This window comes from Hypanus sabinus, chromosome 23, assembly GCF_030144855.1.
Source record: "Hypanus sabinus isolate sHypSab1 chromosome 23, sHypSab1.hap1, whole genome shotgun sequence".
Classification (NCBI taxonomy): Eukaryota; Metazoa; Chordata; class Chondrichthyes; order Myliobatiformes; family Dasyatidae; genus Hypanus; species Hypanus sabinus.
Window position 1 is genome coordinate 8,903,839 of NC_082728.1, and position 24,730 is coordinate 8,928,568.

At 40.6% G+C, this 24,730-nt stretch overlaps 1 protein-coding gene across 4 annotated transcripts in view; it reads right to left on the reverse strand.

Annotated features, from left to right (window-relative positions):
• The window catches only part of LOC132379939 (UPF0450 protein C17orf58-like), a 76,019-nt gene that overhangs the window by 45,060 nt on the left and 6,229 nt on the right, over window positions 1-24,730 (reverse strand). For 3 of the 4 annotated variants that reach the window (XM_059948315.1, XM_059948317.1, XM_059948314.1), the window contains exons 2-3: window positions 23,500-23,609; window positions 19,424-19,666 (exon numbers count right to left, since the gene is read on the reverse strand). The gene's annotated coding sequence lies outside the window, so the exon portion shown is untranslated. Of the gene's footprint in view, window positions 1-19,423; window positions 19,667-23,499; window positions 23,610-24,730 lie in introns of those variants that run through there. The other variant, XM_059948316.1, reaches the window with a different exon arrangement.

Consider the following 24,730-nt stretch of genomic DNA (forward strand, 5'->3'; position numbering starts at 1 on the left):
CACCTGCCTTCTCACCATATCCTTTGATGCCCTGACAAATTAGGAAATGATCAACTTCCACCTTAAATATACCCAGACTTGGCCTCCATTGCAGTCTGTGGCAAAGCATTCCACAGATTTGTTACTTTCTGGCTAAAAAAAATTCCTCCTTCCTTCTGTTCTAAAGGGTCACCCCTCAGTTTTGAGGCTGTGTCCTTTAGTTTTGGATACACCATAGGAAACATACTCTCCACATCTATCCTTTTAACACTCAGTAGGTTTCAATGGGACCTCCTGCATTCTTCTAAATTCCAGTGAGTACAAGCCCAAAGCTGCCAAATGCTCCTGGAATCATCCTTGTGAACCTCCTCTGGACTCTCTCCAATGACAACACATCCTTTCTGAAATATGGGGCCCAAAATTGTTGACAATACTCAAGTGCAGTCTGACTAGTGTCTTATAAAGGCTCAGCATTATCTTCTTGCTTTTATATTCTATTTCCCTTGAACTAAATGTCTATATTGCATTTGACTTCTTTACTACAGACTCGTCTTGTAAAGTAACCTTCTGGGAGTCTTGCATGAGGACTCCTAATTCCCTCTGCACCTCTGATGTTTGAACCTTCTCCCCATTCAGATAATAGTCTGCACTATTGTTCCTTTTAACTTAAATATATTATCATACATTTCCCAACACTATTCCATCTGACACTTGCCCATGCTTCCATTTTGTCCAAGTCCTGCTGCAATCGCATTGCTTCCTCAGCACCACCTACCCCTCCATCTATCTTCGTATCATCCACAAACTTTGCCACAAAGCCATCAATTCCATTATCTAAATCAATGTCAAACAATGTGAAAAGTAGAGGTTCCAACACTGACCCCTGAGGAACACCAGTAGTCACTAGCAACCAACCATAAAAAGCCCCTTTTATTCCCAGTCACTGCCTCCTGCCTGTCAGCCATTCCTCTATCCATGCCAGCATCTTGTATTGCCCATTGGATTTTATCTTAAGCAACCTCGTGTGGCACCTCATCAAATGCCTTCTGAAAATCCAAGTAAATGACATCCACTGCCTCTCCTTTCTCCACTCTGCTTGCTGCTACTTCGAAGAACTCTAATAGATTTGTCAGGCAAGATTTCTCTTTACAGAAACCATGATGATTTTGACTTAATTTATCATTGGTCTCCAAGTACCCTGAAACTTCATCCTTAATAATAGACTCCAATAGATCCCTCATTGCTGTTACCATAGCAGTTTTGTTTTACCAGTCCGGGTTGTTAGCCCTGAACTAAACCCCTGAACCTGGAGTACTAGTGAATGATTTTTAGTCTGACCTTTACTGTTTGACCTGATGAGCATGGGTGACCCCACCAAGAGCCAAAGCATAAACCCTGATTCCAGCCTGCACAACACTCTGGGTCATTGAGGCACGCAAGCCTGCAAATCATGAGGAGGTTGTGGTCCTCTTAGAGGCCTGTGGTTTGTATTCTGTGTATTATTTGTTTACTTTTTTTATTTGCACATTGGATATATGTCTGTCTTGGTAGCGTGGAGGATTTTGTGGGTTCTGTTGTTTCTTTGTTTTGTGGCTGCCTGCAAGTCGATCAATCACAAGGTAATAAATTTACATTGAACCTTGAACTTTCCTTTCAAGGAATCTACTCTAACATCTTCGATTAAGTCCCGTGGCAATGAAGGCGGCCTCACCAGTAGACAACCCCTTACATCATACGTGACTTGAGTGATCACACTACTTGTATATACTGTATTAATGCTCAGTGTATGGGGTGCTGATGTTTAAATGTGCCAGAGTCTGCAAGTACACAAACCACTGAAGATCCACATGTACAGGGTGATTTGGATGGCCCCTCCCCTGTGATGATACCATCGTAAAGTAGTCTTAATGCACTAGTGTCGGGCAGGGATGGTGAAACTATGACACAAACAAAAAATTTGGTTAGGCACATGACATGTAGTGCCAGCCTTCAATTAATTAAACCCCACCCATCATAAAAAGATACATAATGATTATCTTTACTACAAAATGAGTTTGTTATAACCCAAGAGTAGAGATCTTTTCACACAAAGCATCTCACAACTGGCCAGGTCCCAGCTAGACATGATGTTGGATGATACATTTTGAATTCACTTTGCCAATGTGACCCTGTATTTCCAGTTGACTGTCATCTTAAAACACTTTGCCATTCTCATTTTACACTGTCAAGACTGTCAACAGAGTGAGCTTGAATCACATCTTCCTTCTCAGCATATGCCACCTCCTGACAGAACAAAAATATCCAATAACCAGCCTTTCTAAATTGTAAGTTCTGAGTTGATGTAATTCTGTTTCCTCCAAGAGGAGCACAACCTTGTCATGGTTTGGAGGATTGCGTGTCTCAATGACCTGGAGAACTATGCTGAGAGGAGTCCGGACTTTATGCTCTGGCACTTGGTAGGGTCACCCGTGCCAAACAGGTCAAAGGGTAGAGGCTAGACTAAGAGTGGTCCACCGGTCCTCCAGGTTTGGAAATTTAGCTCAGGACTAACAACCCTGACTGGTAAAACAAAATTGCTACAGAAACAGCAATATACCTTTTATTTCTTAGTGCAATGGTATTTCTGGGTTTCCGCTTGGTACTTGTGTACCTGCCAGCAGTAAGAATTGAGAGGAAGCTACTGACATGATGAAGGAAGCCCTGAACACCACAATAGATGGAGGACTTTCATTGCTGCTCTAAATGCCAGCAGTGTAATCTGTTTCATAGCTTATTAACATTAATAAAACATTAATTCCATAGCTGCTGCTTGGCCATCTCAGTGTTTATGCCATTCGGTGTTTTATTTAGATTTCCAGCATCTGTGGTGTTTTTCTTTCCTCAGTGTATCAGGAGGTTCCAACATTGCTGATACACCTCTTTTTTACACCCTCTCATTTATCTCCTCCAGTAAGATCATTCGTGATTAACAACTCTCACCAACTTTTCTCAGGTGGTACCACCACCTTTCCATCTGTATTAGTCTCTACCTTATCAGAGACTTTCTTACCATTTTTTCCACCAATAGAACCTACCCTGCTGATGCACCATCAATAACTCTTGGGAGACGTGAGGCGAGATATAGGCTTTTATTGGCTGGAAGAAAGAACAAGCAGCAATTGACCACCACACTACATCCTGGAGACTGAGGCCGGGGCGGAGTCCCCAATCGCCTTTATACCAGGGTCCATGGGAGGAGCCACAGGACCAGTCAGCGGGGGGGGGGGGGGGGGTGTCCAGACAGGTATCTGTAGTTCACCACACCTGCATCTACACTGCCCATACCCCAGAAGTTCTCCGCAAATTAAATGACAGCAAATTCTACTTCCCCTTAACTTTGAAGAAAAATCATCAGGTAGAAAGGCTGTCTCTCATTTTCCTCCGCAGTTGCTGGCTGCATTTTCTGTTTTTAATTCACTTTTCCAGGTTTTTTTCTTTGCTTTTCAAATACCAGTGCTCTGTGTAGCTCTGTACAGCCTCTCCATCATCTCTAATGGTCTAGCCAAGAGTGTCATGGAATACTCTTCACTTGCCTGGATTAGTATAGCTGCACACATTACTCATTATTCAGGGCAAGGCAGTTGCTTGACTGGAACTCGGTTCACTGCCTCCACCTACATTACCCAGTAACTGTACTATGGAATACTGATAAAATACACTTCAGAGATTTGCCAGTACCTCCCAAAAACACATGGCCCTTACTGCCTAGAAAGATAAGGAAGCAGGAACAACACTCAATGTCAGCAAAGCTAGAGAGCCACAGGAAGAAGCTGGACGTCCATGAGCCAGTCTTCTTTGGAGGTGAAGAGGGTAGGTAACTTTAAATTCCCATATCAGACAATCTGTCCTGGGACTAACACGGAAATGCCATCACAAAGAAGGCACAACAGCTCTTCCACTTTCTTAGAAGTTTGCATAGATTTGGCATGTCACTTAAAACTTTGACAAACTTCTATAGATGCTGAGTGGACCATATCCTAACTGGTCTGGCCTGGTAATGCCCAGGAACAGAAGAGGCTAAAAAAAGTGGTGGATACCATCTAGTCCATCGCAGGCAAAGCCTTCCCCTTCATTGAGCACAATTTACAGCACAAGGAGTGCTGCCACAAGAATGCAGCATCCACCATCAAGGACCCTCATCATCCAAGCCATGCTCTCTTCTCACTGCTACAATTGGCAAGCAGGTACAGATGCCTTAGGTCCCAGCCAATAACCATCAGGCTCCTGAACCGGCATGGATAACTTCTGAACTGATTTAACAACCTACAGTCTCAGTTTCAAGGACTCAACAACTCATGAAATCAGTATTATTTCTTCTTATTTGTTGTTTATCAGTCTTTGTCTATGTATAGTTTTTCATAAATTCTACTGTATTTCTCAATTTTCCTGTAAATACCCACAAGAAAATTAATCTTAAGATAGTGACATATATGTAGGTACTTTGATAATAAATTTACTTTGACTTGAACAAGGAAGCACTGCTACTTGCAAGTTTGTCTCAAAGACACACTATTCGAACTCTGGAATATGCTGTGGCTCCTTTATCATTACTGGGTCTAGACTCTGGAGCTTCCTTAACAAGCATAAAAGTACCACTAAAACATTGCAGCAGTTCCACCACTGCCTACACAACTGGCATTCTTAGAGATAGACAATAACTACTCAGTAAAATAGCGACCTGCATATCCCTAAAACTAAACTATTAACAGAAGGCCATTCAGCCCATCTAGTCTGTGCCAAACTGCTATTCTGCCTAATCCCATTGACCTGCACCTGGAACATATCCTTCCATATCCCTCCCATCCATATATTTATCCAAATCCAAACCCACATTTCACCACTTCCACTGGCAGCACGTTCCATACTCACACCACCTTCTGAATGAAAAAGCTCCCCCTCCGGTTCTGCTGAAATATTTCACCTTTCACCCTTAACCTATGAACTCTGTGCAAAAGCCTACATGCATTTACCCTACCTATACTTCTCAATATTGTATAGATCTGTCAAATCTCCCCTCATTCTCCCACGGTCCAGGGAATAAAATCCTAACCTAGTCAACCTTTCCCTGTAACCCAGGTCAAGTCCTGACAACATCATTGCAAATTTTCTCTGTGCCCTTCCAATCTTATTCATGTTTTTCCTATAAGTAGGTGACCAAAACTGCACACAACACTCCAAATTCGGCATCACCAACCTCTAAAATTCCAACTCCTGTACTCAATACTCTAATTTATGAGGGCCATTGTGCGAAAAGTTCTCTTTAAAACCCTATCTACCTATAACATCACTTCCAAGGAATTATGGATCTGTATTCCCAGATCACCCCTCTGCAATATATTGGAATCTTACAGAAGGAATGAGTTTCCAAATTGTTATTTCTAAAGACCAGCAGAGGGCACACATGTACCTCCTACAAATAAATCTGAAAAAGGAGCAATTAATATTTCAGATGTTTTGAACAGGAAATAAGATTTTTTTTTCATTTTTGAACTTCTCCTTTCCTGAAGGAGTATTATGCCTAATTATGTCACTGGAAACACCTTTGTCAGTTGTCCTAGATGAATGTACTTAATGTGTTTTACTGGATATGATTAAAGGCAGACAATTGTAAATGTGACGGCTTAACAGTTAAACCAGTCGATTCTTTTCTAGTTGTCCATATGTGTGCACATTCCACTAAGAATTAAGAGATTAGGACCTAGATTCCTAATTTATTTCTCTGGGATTATGTTCCTTTTTTTTGCCAATATGAAGAGATATTTAGTAGACTCAACCTGTACTCTCTAGGGTTTAGAAGAATGAGAGGAGATCACATTGAAACTTTAAAAAAATATTATGAGGCTTGACAGTGTGGTTATATTTTTATTTGGAGAATCAGTATGGTAATTGGCCCTTCCAGTCTAACGTGCCTTTGCTGCCCAATTAACCCATGGAACCAATTAACTTAGTAAGCTTGTGCATCTTAGGAATGTGAGAGGAAACCAGAGCATCCGGAGGAGACCCATGAAGTCATGGGGAGAACATATAGGGGTTTTTACAGACAGCGGCGGAATTGAAACTGCGTCTCTGATGCTGTAATAGCGTCATTCTGAATCAGGAGTCTGGAACCTGAGGTAACTGAATTAGATCAAGAGAGATTTCTTAAGTCAGTGAATTCTTCACCCTAGAGAGCAAAGGTGGCTCCTCTGTTCAGTTCATTCAATATAGAGGTTGATACATCTCTGAATATTAAGGGAATTGAGGGTTAAAGTGATAATGCAGGGAGTGGAGGTGTTGGATTAGGTCGCAGAATTGTTATTTTTCTTGTAGCTTAACTATGGTGTCAAAATAGTTTTTGTGATGCATCTAGTGTGGTATTGTAATGGGTAGTGCTTGTCGCTCTCACTTTCAGCTTCCACCACTGGCTAGCAGTCTCGTGAAAAGGACAGCTGAATATTTAAGTCTCGCCTTGCCAGTACATAGCCTATCTGACAGCAAGCTTCACATAGATCCGCCTTGCTGGTAACACACAGAAACTGAACTCCTTTCAGACTCAGGCTGAACTACAGAGGATGGGGAACAGGTCTGGCCCCTGCACACACACAGCACACAGGCCCACCGGTGTGTGGACATGCCCTGATGCTCATGAACCAGATCCTCAGCTGAGGGTAAATAGCCACACTGCCTTGTGGGCAGCCTCAGGAGAGACGAAGAGCAAATTTGGAGTGGAGCCCCTAAAGTGGCTGGATGTCATTGAACATCCTTCTGGCAGCTCCTATAGCCAAGCTGGTACCAAATATATTGCTTCATAAGCTTTTGGACTACATGGTGATGCCGATAGGTGTATCTTGACTGGGCATCTCAGGATCTCCATATCTTCTGCCCAGGCTTGTTATGATGATGATGATCTGTCCTTTGAGACAGATGGATGCCAACCAACCAACTTCCTCATGATTACTTGTATGTTTATATAATTACCTACAGTATATATGTATAATTGTTTAGCGAATTTTCCAGGAAGTACAAAACAGTTGTCTCTATATTTTTCTAGAAGGTCTTTACATTACTTGAATCTGGCTATTTTATTGGTTAATTGTTATCAATGGAATTTCTGTTATCTTTAGTCTGGAATGAGAATACCACAACCACCTATTAGTTTACTCTTTGTTTCTCTCAACACTTCTCATTTGCTCTTGTAACACTTAATAAAATGGCTGTAAGTAACAAATTTTATAACTCTTTCTTGACTTTGGATCGCAAAACCATCCCCATTTCATCTTTTTTTAATGATTGCAACAGTTTTGAGGCTACATCAATTCTAATATCCAATCTACTACTGACCATGGACTGAAGTTCAGACCTTCTTTGTATTTAGTTAAAGTCTATCCCAAGCCTTATAGGTTCATCAGGTTCATCAGGCCAGTGCTTATGCCAGTTTCCGTGGCATGAAGCAACTGAGAGTACGAGACTCCCCCCGGATAGGACGCCAGTCTATCGCGAGGTTAACCCCCAGCATTTTGCTGGTACCCATTTTCAGCTGGGTGGACTGAAGCAATGTGTGGTTAAGTGTCTTGCTCAAAGACATAACATGCTGCCTCAGATGGGGCTCAAACTCACAACCTTCAGATCACTAGTCCAACGCCTTAACCATTTAGCCACGTGCCACACTTGTACTTAGTTAACTGCTGCCTTTGATAACAGCATTAATGGAAATCAGAATTATTTTTCTATTCAGTTTTATCTACTGTTTGGGGGTAGCATGATAGTGTAACAATTAGTTAAATTCCTTTACTGCGCCAGCAGTAACCAATCAGCATTCAATTCCTGCCACTGTCTGTAAAGAGTTTGTAGGTTCTCCCTGTGACAGTGTGGGTTTCCTCTGGGTGCTCTACTTTCCTCCCACATTCCACAGATGTACAATTAGCGTAATGAGTTGTGTGGCCATTCTATTTTGTCACTGGAAGCTTGGCAACACTTGCGCGCTTCTCCCAGCACAATTCTCACTGCTTTAATTTGATTTGACTCAAACAATGCATATCACTATATGCTTCGATGTAAATGTGATACATAAGACTTAAGGGAAAACACCTAAGTAAGGAGAGAAGATTCTCAACTGATGCAATATTTGAAGGAGAAAATATATCAGTAGTTTAAGTATATAATGTAATTGTAGAATCTCAGAACTAATGAAACTTCCCCGAATGTGAGAAGAGAAAAAAAGTCCCTCATCATAAAGAATATTTTCTTTACAAAAGCAAAGAAATCATTATGATTCCTTTTGACATAATTGGCATCGTATATTATGTGCAACTAATTATGCTTTTCAGTAAGGCTTTAAATTACGTCTTCCAATATACTCCTCCTTAGATAGTCAGCTGTGGTTTAGTTGGCCACATTCTTGCCTCTGAGTTGAATTACTGTAGGTTCTCCAGATGTGAGCATAAAAACTGAGGCTGACACTAGTTCAATTCTGTGGGAGGGCTTCATCAGCAAGAGTGCTGTCTTTTGGATGAGACATTGAACTAAGGCCTTGTCTGCTCTCTTGAACCAGTGGTTTGGAACGAGGACATATAATAAAGGAGGATAAAATTGCGAAGTGAGACAGCTCATCCAATTCCTGGTCTATCAACATTCCATAAAGCATGCAGTTTTTATTACATAAGAGGAACATTAAAATGTTTTAGTGCATTAGTAATGTAGAAACAGAGTTTTTTTCTGATATTGGTAGTGTTGAGGGATTTGTATTGCAGAAATACATCACCCAAAAAACACTGACTGATGGGGAAATATGCCAAATTAGACAGGTGTTGATGCTAATTTGTTGCAAAGACAGGGTGATGTAGCTTTAATGTGCTTGGGCATAATAACTATCAGGTTTACATGGATCCTGGTTATGCTTGTCTTCTTTTTTGGTAATGTGGAACAACCCTTATTCCAAGTCTATTTGGGCCCACCTCCTCCAAAACTTTTCTTCCTCTACAGTGGTGAAACCAAGCATAGACTAGGTGAACATTTTGCATAACATCTGAACTTTGTCCAGCTGGCCATCTTGTGGTTCCAACTGCACACCATTTAAACTCTGCATCCCACTCTGCATCAACACTGGTCCGCCTGTCCTCAACATTCTTTATTGCTATGGGGAAACGAAACACAAATTCAAATAACTGCTTCTATTCTGTTTGGGTTGTTTACAATTTCAGTGCTTTCTTCACATGCACATTTAACTGTCTATCTAGATTTCTTCTCCCTTTAGATCATAAGACCATAAGGCATAGGAGTAGAATTAGGTCATTTGGCCCAACGAGTCAGCTCTGCCATTCAAGCATGGCTGATTTAATTTCCTTCTCAAACCCATTCTCCTGCCTTCTCCCTGTAACCTTTGATTGTCTTACTAACCAATAACCTATCGACCTCCACTGTAAATACTTGGCCTCCACATCCAACTGTGGCAATGAATTCTACAGATTCGTCACCCTCTGACAAAAGAAATTCCTCCCCATCTCTTTTCTAAAGGGACACCCTCCTGTCCAGAAGATGTGCCCTCTGGTTCTGGACTCTTCCACTATTAGAAACGTGCTTTCTACTCTTTCAATATTCGGTAAGTTTCAGTGAGATTCCTCCCCCAGTCATTCTTCTAAGCTCCAGAAGACCCAGAGCCATCAAACATTCCTCAGACAGTAACCATTTAACTCCTGAGATCATCTACGGGAATGTCCTGCAGACCCTCTCCAATGCCAGCATGTCCTTTCTTAGATATGGGTCCCAAATACTCACAATAATCAAATGCCCAATATTCATACAATCTGATGTGTCGCGGGAAGGCTTCTTTCTGATCGCCTCCCTATAATTGGCTCCATCTGCCCATCACTGTTTCTCTATCTTATTACCTACCATCCTCTGTTCCACCAAACCCTTCCCCATCTGGTTCTATCTGCCCATTATCCCCTCTGCATCTGATTTCCCCTGTCAACTACCAGTTCCCTCTCTACAGTTATAATCTGTTCCCTCTCAGTCCAGATGCAGGGTCTTGACCTGAAACAATGACTTACATCTTTTGCCTCCAAACATGATGCTTGAACCTTTGAGTTCTTCTAGCATTTTGGTTGTCAATCCAGATTCCAGCATTTCCAGTGTCTTTTGTCTTCTTAATTACCAGGCTCGCGCCCAATGACACATGATGACAGAATATATCTATTGTGGGAAGGCTCTTTTGAAGATCAAAACTCCTTTAAGAGGCTGAGCAACACACACAAAATGCTGGAGGAACTTAGCAGGTCAGGCAGCATCTATGGAAATGAATAAATAGTTGACTTTTTGTGCCAAGGCTCTTCATCAGGACTGGAAAAGAAGGGGTGGAGAAATCAGAATAAGAAGGTTGGGAGAGGGTAATGAATAAAAGTTCGAAGGTGATAGGTAAAGCCAGGTGCATGGGGGAGAGGAGATGAAGTAAGAAACTGGGAGATGATAGGTGGAAAAAGTAAAGGGCTGGAGAAAAAGGAAACTGCTGGGGGAGAAAGTGGACTCCATATGAGAAAGGGAAGGAGACTAGGCACCAGGGGAGGTGATGGAAGGTGAGAAGAGAAAAGGTAAGAAGGAGGCCAGAATGGGGAATCCTTTAACAGGCTTAATTCTTATATACATCCTTGTAGTCACATTGGAAGCATAACTGGTCAAAGTGTAAGCCTAGGTCACCTACCCATTCTCAGGTGAGGACATTGCATAAGAATATTCAAGAATAGGAAATAGGAAACTTAATTGTTGGCTTTTCATCCAAAACAAAAATAAAAATGGCAAGTTTGTTGAAAGTACTCTCTGAGATGATTAAAAACTGTTTTTGTTTCATTTTTCCCCCATATTAACAATTTCCTGAATACTGTAAGTGAAACAACTGCTGTTGTCAAGTTGAATTGAAGTGCAGAGCATGATGGGACTATTAAATGGCAAAATTAAATGCACTCAAACTAATCACCAGAATACAAAAAAAAAATTCTACAATGCTTATTTTGCAGAAATTTAGCATTGTAAAAAGGTCATAGATCTGTTACTCATAGTAACAAGAAACTAGAGTGGAAAAAAACCCTACAAATTCATCTAAATCTAATTAAAACTTTAATGTCAATAGAAGTATTAAAAACATCTCATTGGAGATTCAAAGTCTCTGTCTCAGACTGAGTGGTAGAACAGACTGACAATGAACAGAGACATGCATTGAGACTGCAAACACCAGAGGACAGATTGTAAACTCAGAAAGAGGCTGGGTGGGGGTCATTTGCTGCACAGAAGAATGCACAAAGTTATTGTCTTAATAGTTGCAAAGAAGTTTTAAAGGCAATGTTTGATCATGTTGATACACATGCCACAGAGGCGGCACATTTCAAAGACTTACAGGTTAGGGTTAGTGAGTTCTGGGCATGCTATGTTAGTGCTGGAAGTAAAGCAACATTTGTGGGCTGCTCCCTGCACGTCCTCAGATTGTGTTGGTCGTTGATGCAAAACGTATGTTTCAGTGTTTTGATGTACATCTTTCTTTAATCTCTTTACACAAGGATATTTAAACAGAGGTTTCTATCAGGGATACAAAGACATCATGGGCACATCCCTTTATATCTATATTTACAGGAGGTGCTGCCTCAAGATGGCAGCAATCCATCACCAAAGATCCCCATCATCTAGTCCATGTCATTTTCTTGCAACTGCCATCAGATAGGTGGCACAGAAGCTAAAAGTCCAACACCATCTGATTCAAAAATAGCTACTTCTCTTCAATCATTTGGTTCTTGTTCCTAAGGTGTCTTTGGGCTCCTATACCTCCTCCTTGATTGTAGCAATGAGAAGAGGGCAAGTCCTGGATGATGAGGTTCCTTAATGATGGATGTCGCCTTTTTCAGGCATCGCCTTTTGAAGGTGTCCTGGATGCTGTGAGGCTAGTGCTCGTGATGGAACTGGCAGTGTTTACAACTTACTGCAGCTTTTTCCAATCCTTGGTAGAGGGCCATTCATACCAGACAGTGATACATCCAGTTAGAATACTCACCATGCTACATCTGTAGAAATTAACGAGTGTCTCTGGTGACATACCAATTCTCCTCAAACTCCTATTGAAATATAGCTGTTGTCATGTCTTTTTAATTGCATCAATATGTCGGGCACAGAATAAAGCTTCAATGACATTGACACCCAGGAACTTGAAACTGTTCACCCACCCTTTCCTCTTTTGATCCCATGATAAACACTGTTGTGTGTTCCCATGACTTCCCCTTCTTGAAATCCACAATCAAGCCCTTGGTCTTACTAATGCTGAGTGCAGTGTTGCTGTGACACCACTCAATCAGCTGATGTGTCTTGCTCCTGGACTCCTCCTCATCACTATCTGAAATTTTGCAAACAATCGTGTCACTGGCAAATTTATAGATGGCATTTGCGCTGTGCCTAGACACTCATTCATGGGTGTAGGGAAAATAGAGCAGTAGGCTAAGCACACATCCTTGAGGTGCCCCAATGTTGATTGTCAGCGAGGACATGATATTTACCGATCTGCACAGACTGTAGTCTCCGAGTGTGGAAGTCAAGGATCCAGTTGCAGAGGGTGGTGGACAGGCCCAAGTTTTGGAACTTTTTGATTAGAACTGGGGGCACGATTGTGTTGAATGCTGAACTGTAGTCCAGAGCCTGATGTAAGTATTACTATTGTTCAGGTGATCCAAGGCCAAGTGGAGATTGTATTCACTGTAGACTTGTTGTAGTGACAGACAAACTGCAGCGGCTCTGGGTCCTTTCTTAGGCTGGAGTTGATGCTAGGCATGACCAACCTCTCAAGCACTTCACCACAGCAGATGTGAGTGCAACTGGGTGATAATCATTGAGGCAGCTCACCTTGCTCTACTTGGGCACTGGTATGATTGTCACAAGCTCTACCAGGTACACCATCAGGGCCTGATGCCTTACTAGGGTTCATCCTCTTGAAAGATGTTCTGACACAGCCCTCATGCCTCAGGGCTGCCTGCTGCGTCTGCTGAAGGAGAGGCCAGAGTTGGCTGTGTGTCTCTGGATTCCACACTGGGTGTGGCCTGCACCCAGCCTGTCGCAGCTGCCCTCTAGTGCTCACTCACAGGAAGATGAGCTGGATTCATTTGTGTGAAATTTGGAACTGTTGTGGCTTGTTCTTGCAAAAACATGGCTCCAGGACAACATCCATGCACCATTAATTAACAGACCATGACACTCACGGATTTGGGCTACACTGTTATTATTTTTATATTATATATTAATATAAATATATGTATAATATAACCATATAACAATTACAGCACGGAAATAGGCCATCTTGGCGCTTCTAGTCCATACCTAGTCCCACCTACCTGCACTCATTCATAACCTTCCATTCTTTTCCTGTCCATATACCTATCCAATTTTTTAAAATGACATGTAATATATAAAATATAAATAATTTGTGTATACAGTAACATAAATATACAAGTTATTTCTATATTATTTTTTGTAACTCTATGTTTTCCTGCTATCACAATTATATGTGATATATGAGTGGTGTGCTGTTTGTGATTATTGGTACTCTATTTTGCACCTTAGCCCCACAGGAACACTCTTTCATTTGGTTGGAATCCTGTGTATGGTGGAATGATAATTAAACTTGGACTTGAACTTGATTTTTGATATAGACAATAGACAATAGGTGCAGAAGTAGACCATTCGGCCCCTCGAGTCTGCACCGCCATTCTGAGATCATGGCTGATCATTCACTATCAATACCCAGTCCCTGCCTTGTCCCCATATCCCTTGATTCCCCTATCCATCAGATATCTATCTAGCTCCTTCTTGAAAGCATCCAGAGAATTGGCCTCCACCGTCTTCCGAGGCAGTGCATTCCACATCTCCACAACTCTCTGGGAGAAGAAGCTCTTCCTCAAATCTGTTTTAAATAACTGACCTCTTATTCTCAATCCACGCCCTCTGGTCCTGGACTCTCCCAACATCTGGAACATATTTCCTGCCTCAATCCTATCAAATCCTTTAATTATCTTAAATGTTTCAATCAGATCCCCTCTCAATCTCCTCAATTCCAGCGTGTACAAGCCCAATCTCTCCAATCTCTCTGCGTAAGACAGCCCTGCCATCCCAGGAATCAACCTAGTGAATCTACGCTGCACTTCCTCAATTGCCAGAATGTCCTTCCTTAAACCTGGAGACCAAAACTGTACACAATATTCCAGGTGTGGTCTCACCAGGGCCCTGTACAAATGCAAAAGGACATCCTTGCTCTTGTACTCAATTCGCCTTGTAACAAAGGCCAACATTCCATTTGCCCTCTTCACTGCCTGTTGCACTTGCTCATTCACCTTCATTGACTGGTGAACTAGGACTCCTAGGTCTCTTTGCATTTCTCCCTTACCTAACTCTACACCGTTCAGACAATACTCTGCCCTCTTGTTCCTGCTTCCAAAGTGGATAACTTCACATTTATTCACATTGAATGACATCTGCCAAGTATCTGCCCACTCACCCAGCCTATCCAAGTCTCCCTGTATTCTCCTAACGTCCACTTCGCATGTCACACTGCCACCCAGTTTAGTATTGTCAGCAAACTTGCTGATATAGTTTTCAATGCCCTCATCTAAATCGTTGACATAAATCGTAAAGAGCTGTGGTCCCAATACAGAGCCCTGTGGTACCCCACTAGTCACCTCCAGCCAGTCCGAGAAACACCCATTCACTGCTACCCTTTGCTTTCTATCTGCCAACCAGTTTTCTATCCATGTTGAAACCCTGCCCCCAATGCCATGAGATCTGATTTTACTCACCAATCTCCTATGTGGCACCTTATCGAATGCCTTCTGAAAATCTAGGTACACAACATCCACTGGCTTACCCTCGTCTAACATCCTTGTTACACCCTCAAAAAGCTCCAACAGATTAGTCAAGCATGATTTGCCCTTGGTAAATCCATGCTGGCTCGGCCTAATCCTATTTCTGCCATCAAGATGTGCCACTATTTCGTCCTTAATAATGGACTCAAGCATATTCCCCACGACTGACGTTAGGCTAACAGGGCGATAGTTCTCCGTTTTCTCCTTCCCTCCCCTCTTGAAAAGTGGGATAACATTAGCCACTCTCCAATCATCACCAAAGTCACCAAAATGTCACCAAAGTCTCTAGCAAATTTCTACAGAAATACCGTCGAGAGCATTCTAACTGGTTGCATCACCATCTGCTGTGGAGGCTCCAATGCACTGGATCAGAAAAAGCCGCAGAGTGTCACTAACTCAGCCGGCTCCATTATGGATAATAGCCTCCACAGCATTGAGAACATCTTCAAAAGGGGATGCCTCTAAAGGTGGCAAAATTAAAGACAAAATCACTCAGGATATGCCTTCTAATCATTGCTACAGGAGCCTGAAGACACACACCCAATGCTTTAGGAACAGCTTCTTCCCCTCTGCCATTGGATTTCTGAACAGACAATGAAGCAACCCATGAACACTACCTCACTATTTTACTATTTTTGCACTAACATGTGTGTGTGTGTGTGTGTGTGCGCGCGCGCATAAATATACATATAAACACAGTGGATTTCAGTTAATTTGGCCTTCGGTCAATTAAGGCAGCTACCTATTTGGGACATCTCTTAAAGAACAAAGACTATTCAAAAAAATTAGCTGGGATTCCCTTTGTTTATTTGGGACACTATGCCATTTAATTAGGACACAGGAGACCATTGCAGAACAGTGTCTAACTAGCATTAGTTTCGTGAAACTTGTGGCCGTTAGACACTAAACCATGGTTAGAGCGAACAGTGTTTAAATAGCATCAGTTGTGTGTGCTTGTGTTCAAAAAGCAGTGATTTTTTGTCATAGTTGGTGATAAATAAGCAGTAAGGGATTTAGAATTGTTTTGCTCACTGCGATTTCAAACATTGAGGCTTGGAGATGCCAATGACTGGGAGAGAAAATAGAACAATTTCACTAATTCAAGAAGTTAGAAACTACAAAGAATTTGAAGGTATCAACAATCACCTTGAATGTTACAATGAAAATTAAGATTTGGAGGATACAATCATTGACAGTATTGTATGAAGGGAGTCCGTTATCTGCACTAGTGCTATGGGCTAATTTTGTTTTATTTATAGTCAATCAAAAGAATGCGCAAAGTCTTTGTTGTCTGTCGCAGCTGATAATGACAGTGAAACCTCTCTGGGAGAATTTTTAAAGTGAAAAAGCTGTTGCACTGGGACAGTTTTACTCTCTCAAACTCGGAAGTCCGGGTCCAGTGGTATGAGTAGTCATCACAAGCTGGGATCTTCCTTGGTTGCAGTGGATAATCAGATCTTCTTCTCTGCCTTAGCATGCCCTTCACTCTCCATGAAACACTGCAGAACCTCTTTCTTGGCTGTTGGATCTCTTGGTTGATCTCATCCACAACAGTCTGCTGGAGCTGACTTCACATGCTAGGACAAGCATGTCTCTGTTTCACCAGGGTAAGAAGCCTGTTGGCTACCCTCACCTGCTTTAGCCTGCCTGTTAAAGCAGTGTACTCAGATGTAGCCCCTGTCATATGCAAACAGCTACTTGGAGCTACTGGTGAGAGCTGTGTACCTGGTGGGGAGCAAAGGTGAGTGAGCTGCCCCAGAATGGACACTATAAGCCCCTTCACCAGAAGTGCTACCCCTCCCTGGACACCCCACACACAGCAGTGAACACTGGTTGAATTCCTCTGTCAAGGAACTAACATACTTTTATAGTACTGTAATAGAATTGGTAGTGTTCTAATTGAATCTGTATTTCACTTAAATACATAATTTGTCACTCAGTTAAATGGTAGTTTGTTTTTTATACCTTTTTAACTACTTCCATGAAACTTCGGCTCATTGGGGCAGCCACTTCATTGGGTTAAAAAGTACTGGTCCTGATCTGTCCCAATTAACATAAGATACATAATTCCCTGAAAGTGGCATCACAGGTAGACGGGGTTGTAAAGAAGGCTTTTGGCATCCTGGCATTCATAAATCAAAATATTGAGGACAGGAGTTGGGATGTTATGGTGAGGTTGTATAAGACATTGGTGAGGCCAAATTTGGAATATTGGTCTGGTCACCTAATTATAGGAAGGATATCAGTAAGATTGAAAGAGTGCAGAGAAGATTTACTAGAATGTTGCCAGGTCTTCAGGAGTTGAGTTACAGGGAAAGATTGAACAGATTAGGACTTTATTCCTTGGAATGTAGAAGAATGAGGGGAGCTTTGATAGAGGTTTACAAAATTATGAGGGGTATAGACAGAGTAAATGTGAGTAGGCTCTTTCCACTTAGATCAGGAGAGATAAATAAGAGAGGACGTGGCTTTAGGGTGAAAGGGGAAATGTTTAGGGGGAACATTAGGGGAAACTTCTTCATTCATAGAGTGGTGGGAGTGTGGAATGAGCTGCCATCTGACATAGTAAATGAGGGCTCACTCTTAAATTTTAAGAATAAATTGGATAGATACATGGATGGGAGAGGTCTGGAGGGTTATGGACTGGGTGCAGGACAATGGGACTAGCGGAATAAAGTTTCAGTGCAGACTAGAAGGGCCAAATGGCCTGTTTTCTGTGCTGTAGTGTTCCAACCAGAATCCACTGTATTTATACACAAAAAACTATATAAATTACAGTAATAAATTGTATATATTTTTTCTTATTGTAATTTGTATATTTTTGTGTATTACACAGTACTGTTGCCACAAAACAATACATTTCAAGACATGTCACTGACATTAATTCTGATTCTGTATTTGCTTTTCAATGAAAAGTAGACTCTATTAAAATGGACCCATCACCAGTAGGAGGTGCTGATGGACTATTTGACCATGCTGTTCCAAGCTCTTGAGGATGGTTCCTATTCAACAAGGAAGTGAACAAACTGAAAACAGAATGCTTTATACTTGTTGGTCTTTTCAGAGGCTGATAATGAGAGATTATGTACTACCATTCATTATGTATGTTCTACTGGACAAAGCAACCAGGGCACAGAGTAAATTTCTGGTACCTTTTAATGCAGGAGGAGTGAGTGGTCATCTGTGCAGAGGGTTGTTTCAGAACTAGATGGAGGAGCAGTGAATGGTGTTGATGAAGGTATAATTCAGCAAGAAGCCTGATTAGGATGTCCCACCATTTGTGAAAATCTGCAGAAACGATCGCCTATCCTTGCTTCTCTCACCCGAGCCCTCGGCATTATGTTACAGTGATACTGCAAGTATCAAACATCAAACTGAGAAATGGCTTTTTCTCAGTCCTAATAGCTTATGTATACTGTACAAAGTTAGTTGTGGACAGTATCTTTCCAGCAGCTTTGCTAATGGATTGTGGCTGTATCATGTGAGCTATTTCCATTACACTTATTTGGCAAAGATACAACTAAAGATGCCTTTTTTAATTCTTGCATCATCCTCCTTCCTTTTCAGTCCTGACGAAGGGTCTTGGCCTGAAACATCCATTGTTTATTCATTTTCATAGATGCTGCCTGACCTGCTGAGTTCCTCCACATTTTGTATGTGTTGCTTTGGATTTCCAGCGTCTGTAGAATTTCTTGTGTTTATAATAGACAAAACATGGTCAGACTTAAACAAAATTGCAGTGATTGTCATTTGCATGGACAATTAGAGACAGGAATTGCCATGGGAAATTAATATTGAACTCCAGGAAAGTTGTTTAGTTATCATTTGAATCATCTTCCATGACTTATTTATTGGCCTATTTATTAGGTACACCTGTATACCTGCTCATTTATGCAAATACCTCATGAGCCAATCATGTATCAGCAACTCAATGCATAAAAGCATGCAAACATGGTCAAAAGGTTCAGCTGTTGATCAGACCAAGCATCAGAATGTGGAAGAAATGTGATCTAAGTGACTTTAACCGTTGGTGCTAGACCAGTTGGTTTGAGTATCTTGCTGATCTCCTGGAATTTTAATGCACAGCAGTCTTTAGAGTTTACAGAGGATGGTGTGAAAAAACAAAAAACAAGTCCCAGCGAGCAGTAGTTCTGTGGGCAAAAATGCCTTGTTAACGAGAGAAGAATGGCCAGACTGGTTCGAGCTGACAGGAAGGCAACAGTAACTCAAATAAACATGCTTTGCTACAGCGGTGTGCAAGTGAGCATCTCTGAACACACAACACATTGATCCTTGAAGTGGATGGGCTACAGCAGCAGAAGACCACAAACATACACTCAGTGGCCACTTTATTAGATACAGGAGGGATCAATAAAGTGGCCACTTTGTGTATGTGGTGGTGGTTTCCCCTATTCACGAGAATATATGTCCATGGGTAAATTATGGCTGAAAATAGCACTGAGCTCTTCCCATAATTTTGGTAAATAGGATTTGTTATTTTGATCAGGACTTTTATGCTCTGAATAGACCATGTTATGACTCACCTCATTGTCTCTATTCTATACCATTGTCTTCCTATAACAGTCCTGAAGAGAGGTTTCGGTCTGAAACTTCGATTGTTTATTCTTTTCCGTAGATGCTGCCTGACCTGCCGAGTTCCTCCAGTGATGTGTGTGCGTGTGTGATACTTTGTATTTTCAGCATCTGTAGAATCTCTCATGTTTGTCACTACCTTCCTTACTTTTTTGCACTGCACGTCTCTAAGTGAAGAATGAGAATCCCATATTCTAAAGAGAAATAAAAAGTAGAAACAATATTAAAAAACATGTTTCAGAAAAAAGATGTCACTTCTAGTTAACCTATCATATTGTTTGCAGCTTAACCAAAATGTTCTGCTGTTCATCACCATCAGGGAGAAGGGAATGAAATATGTCTCACTATTTGATTATTCCTGGTGACAATTCGCTGGAAAAATGTGCTTAATCATTTTTTAAAAAGCTGTATGCTGTCATACATAGTTTAAAATGTTAACAAAACTAATTGTATCAGTCATTACATCATTTTCTGAACATTTTTGTCAGTTTAAGTATTCCACCCATCCCCCAAAGGCAAGAGGAGAATTGTTCTAAAATGAGGTGATTATATTGCAGTTCTCACTCTCATTCTCCAGAGACTGTGGATCTCAACATATGGAAATTATTTATTTGTAGTGTATACTTTCATATAAATTACTATGAATAGAACATAGCAAAGTACATTGCTTCTCATTTTCCTGAAGACAAAAATATTTAAAGTCTCTGTCAAAATTTATAAAACTTAATATTCTGCCTATATTTCCTCTAATTAAATCTTGTAGGGGAATAATACAGTTGACTGCCATAATGGTATGAGTCATTGCTTCAAAGATTGAAGGTCACGAATTTATGCCACACTCCGAAACCTGAGACCAATATTTAGATTAACACACCAATCTTGGAGATGCACGATAGAGATGCTATCCTTCGGGCGTAAGGTTGAACTATGAAATTGCAAACCTTCTCAGATGTGTACGAATGATCCGTGCTATTAATCCCAAGGCACATGGCACTAATGAGAAAAAATTAATTTTCTCCTAGACTCAAGATAAGTTACTTCTTAACCGATGTGATTCAAATTAGTAAGAGTGTCAAAGGTTACGGGGAGAAGGCAGGAGAATGGAGTTGTGAGGGAAAATAAATCAGCTGTGATTGAATGGCGGAGAAGAATCAATGGCCTAATTCAGCTCCAATGTCTTACGGTCTAAAATTAACTGTACTTTCTCTTAGGCAACACACACAAATACTGGAGGAACTCAGCAGGTCAGGCGGTATCTATGGAAATAACTATACTTTCTCTTGTTGTTTATAGAAACATGTAAACAACATTGGACAGAAAAAGACACTCTTCTCCATCTATTCTATTCTGCACAACTTTAAATGATTAGATTTACTTGTCACATGCACATGAAACATACAGTGAAATTGTCCTGATGAAGGGTCTCGGCCGAAAACGTCGACAGTGCTTCTCCCTATAGATGCTGCCTCCACCGGCATTTTGTGTGTGTTGTGTGAAATGTGTCATTTGCATCAAATCAAATCAGCGAGGATAATGCTGGGGAGGTCTGCAAGTGTCGTCATGCATCCAGTGCCAACATAGTATGCCCACAACTCACTAACCCAAACCCATACGTCTTTGGAATATGGGAAGAAACCAGAGCACCCTGAGGAGACTCACGTGGTCATGGGCAAAACGTACAAACTCTTTACAGACAGTGGCAGAAATTGAACCGATTCTACAGTTAGAATGTAGTTGTAAAGTGTTGCGCTAACTTCAATGTGACTGTGCCACTCCTTCATCAAATATGCATCATTATAAAACTTTTCACCCTATCTGAAATCATCAGGACAAGCAAAACTAAATAACAACCCAAGCCTGTTGGGCTTGAACAAATTGAGTATCTTTTCCTCTAAATTCCTGAGGGAATGAAAACCAGTTCAGTAGATCAAACTGACCTGAAATTCCTCAAAGTAAACATTTTTTTCCACAGCCCTAGCCAGAAACAGGTTCAAAGTCAAAGTCAAGTAAAATTTATAATCAAAGTAAATATATGTTACCATTTACTGTCTTGAAATTCATTTTCTTGTAGGAAAATAAATAAATACAATAGAAATTATGAAAATCTGTATGTAAACAAAGTCTGACAAACAACAAATGTGCAAAAGAAGACAAATTCTGCAAATAAAAAAATACTGAACTCTTCAGAAGATCATAAGATCACCAGTGTACTTAGAGGATTCAAAAGTGTTATTCTTAAAGGGAAATTACAGGTTGCAGATTGCAGTGATAACGAAGATGTATATCTTGTAGTTTTGTGAGCAACCTGCAAAACATCTCCATACTGTATATCGCCAATACCTCCAGATATTATAAAGAATTTCAGTGATTTGTAACTGCAGGATGGTGACTTCCTGCTCCTGGCACCTAACTTAACTTTGGCCCTCATCGTCGGTAACTTATTTAACTAAAATAAACTCTCTGTTCAAATATAGTCTATTTGCTTCATCAATCATTTAATAAATCTTGAGCCAATCAGCCCTTTTCTATGCTTCTCCAAATCACAGGTTCCTATCTTTTTTACTAATAACTAAGCTACTGCAATCCATGAATTAATAACCAGTTTCTGGATGCTTTTCAACATCTCAGTATTATTCACGAGGCATATATTGAGCGGATAGCCAGAGACTTTTTCTCAGGGTGGAAATGGCTGATAGAAAAGGGCACAACTTTAAAGTGATTGGACAAAGTTTAGGGGGCATGTCAGAGGTAAGCATTTTACACAGAGTGGCGAATGTGTGGAATGTACTGCCAGCGGTGCTGGTAGAGTCAAATACATTAGGAACATTTAAGAAACTCTTAGATGGGCACGTGGATGATAGAAAATGGAGGGCTGTGTAGCAGGTATTGGTTAGAATAACCTCAGAGTAGATTAAAAGGTTAGCACAACATTCTGGGCCAAAGAGTCTGTACTGTGCTGTAGTGTTCTATGTTTGACCAGAATTTATTTATTTATTTAGAGATACAGTGTGGAACAGGACCTACTGGCCCAATAAGTCACACTGTCCAACAACCCACCTATATTGAACACTAGGCTTTTCACAGTACAATTTACAATGACCAATTAGCAGACTAACCGGTATGTATTTGGACTGTGGGAGGAAACTGGAGCAACCAGATGTAAAACCACATGGTCACAGGGAGTATGTACAAACTCCTTACAGACTGTGCTGGAACTGAACTCTGGCGCTCCAAGCTGTAATAGCATCACGCTAACCGCTACACTACCTGTGCTCTAAGTGAAGAAATTAAAAGTGAGGAGGCACAAAATTCTAACAACCGCTGACCAAGCCCTTTGAGCAAAACGGTATATTTTAATTTATACTAAAATATTATTTATACTCTACCCATTTCATAATCTTCCTCCACTTCCCTTTTCCCTGAAATATTTATTTTCACTGTTTACTCAGCCTCATGCATAATATTTTCCAAATTAAACATAATTTCCCTGTCATGAATCAAGTACCAGTGTATCAAGATGCACTTAAAGTAGTTGAGAATCATCTATAGCCTTGGCACTCATACAAATTTTAATATCTTCTGAAAATCTGTATGCTACATTTCCAAAACCTATTTTTAGATCATGAATAAATGAGGAAAGGCTTAACATTGTAATGTAAATTGTCTGTGTTTCTGTACTTACAAAGGAATTAATTGTCTGTAGAGTGAGTATAAGTTAGAGGTTTTTCTTCACTAAACTATAATGAAGCCTTTAGTGTAGTTTTTAAATATCAATAAAATTACAACACCATGCAAAAATCTTAGGGACATGTAAAAAATTGGTCAAGCAAAGACGCTTTCAAAATTAATGAAATTAAAAGTTTCTAAATATCAACGATTTGCTATAAAGACCAGTAAACAGAAAAGAAAACTAAATCAAATCAATATTTGGTGTGACCATCTTTTGCTTTTAAAACTGCATCAATTCTCTTAGGTACATTGTCATGTAATTTTTTAAGAATATTGGCTATTAGGTTGTTCTAAGCACCTTGGAGGAACTTGGCTGCAAACTTTGTGTCACGCTTGCTTCTGTCTCTTCAGGTAATCATAGACAGCCACAGTGATGTTGAGATCAGGGCTCTGTAGATGCCATACCATCTGAAACCATATAAAAAAATCTAAGGTGCCTAAGACTTTTGCACAATACTGAATGAAAACACTTTACTTCAAAATAGTAATCCATTTCATATAGGACAAAGTTGTCATACTCAGACTGGAAATTTTACATGTTAACCTGGGGTATTTAGTTTAGGTGGCTTTATAATGCTGAGGAGATCATCATGGCTTTGGCTGATTCCATCCTCACACAAAATCTGTGCATCCATGCACATTATCCCAAATAGGTTTCTGGACAATGATCAAAGTAAAAGATACTTGTTTTTCTTTAAACCAGCTTAAACTCTCTGAGCAGCATTTCCTATTTGTGGCTGAAATGTTAACTTGCTGCAAACCAAGGAATTAATCCATATCCTTCCTGATGCTTATAAATTTGTGCCCCATAGACATTGACTATTGAACTCTAGTTTCATAAAATTTTAAGAGAAGTTTTATTTCTAAATATTAGACAGTGATTTAACACATAATAAGGTACTTGCAATCATTAACATTTTCTCAAGGACTCTGAGCCAATAATTAATTACACCTAAAAAGACCTTTCTCTAATTTCAGTATTAGCTATCCAAAGATATGTCATTTTACTATTTTACAACAAAAAAATACAAAGGTTACAAAAAAAATTCTGAACTTAGTCACAGATAAATCTCAAACAAGAGAAAATCTGCAGATGTTGGAAATCCAAGCTATGCACACAAAATGCGGGAGGAACTCAGCAGGCCAGGCAGCATCTATGGAAAAGAGTACGGTCAACATTTTGGAGCAAGACCCTTCATCAGGACTGGAAAAAAAAACAGATGAGTCGAAGTAAGAAAGTGGGGGGAGGGGAGGAAGAACCACAAGGTGATGGGTGAAACCGGGAGGGAGAGAAGAGTGAAGTAAAGAGCTGGGAAGTTGACTGGTGAAAGAGATACAGGGCTGGAGAAAGGGAAATCTTATAGGAGTGGACAGAAGGCCATGAATGAAAGAAAAGAGGGTGCAGCACCAGAGGGAGGTGATAAGGTGAAAGAGGAAAATGGAAATGGGAATGGGGAATGGAGAAGTGGGGGGAGGCGGATTCTTGCATTTCTGGTAACGTCCACCCCAACCCCTTCACCATTCCCCAT